Below are 866 nucleotides of genomic sequence, written 5' to 3' on the forward strand. Positions count from 1 at the left end.
TATTATACTCTACTACTACTTATTATTAATTATTACTTATACGTACGTAGAATAATATAAGTAACTAACTACTACGTAGTACTCTCTCTCTCTCTCTCTCTCTCTCTCTCTCTCTCTCTCTCTCTCTCTCTCTCTCTCTCTCTCTCTCTCATTCTTTGTCGCAGTTCTTCCATTCCACGAGATCAAGCGCGATTTAAATAACCGAAAGTACTTTCCATCGTTTCATCTTTACACTAATATTAAGAAAATGATAAAAAAGAAAATAACTTAATAATTAAAGGAATCTCTGCTCAGTTCGTTTTCTCTCTCTAATAAATTAAACCTAAATGTTTGCATATTAACTAAAAAGTCTTGAAATACGATCGATCTAATTGGTCGGTTACAAAGAAAGACATATTCCATGAAAACGATTATTTATGCCAGAAATGGCAGATAAGTTTTCACGTACATAAAAGATTGGTCCCTTGCCTAATCGATATAATCTTGATTGACAATTCGTTTTACATGAGCAGAGATTGTGCGATAAAAAATTGATAGGATGAAACGACAAAAATAACAATCGGAAAGAGGGGATAATCGCGCCACAAAAGAACAAAATTAGGCGAATATATGATGAATGATCGAAACACAATAAAATATAAAATGAAGATAAAAAAGAAAAGAGTAAGAATTAAATATAGAATTTCATTTTGAAAGTAAACGCACAAACGCTTAAAATCTAACAAAGATGTTTTTATCTTTCAAATGTCTTTTAAGTGACATTCCGAATTTTTATGTTTTTTGTAAATTTTAATATATTAAGATTACTCTAATAGTACCTATTTTTTTGCTTCTTTGTTTCTCATTTTTATATCTTATCGTGTTTC

Source organism: Atta cephalotes, assembly GCF_000143395.1.
Source record: "Atta cephalotes unplaced genomic scaffold scaffold00001, whole genome shotgun sequence".
Taxonomy (NCBI): domain Eukaryota; kingdom Metazoa; phylum Arthropoda; class Insecta; order Hymenoptera; family Formicidae; genus Atta; species Atta cephalotes.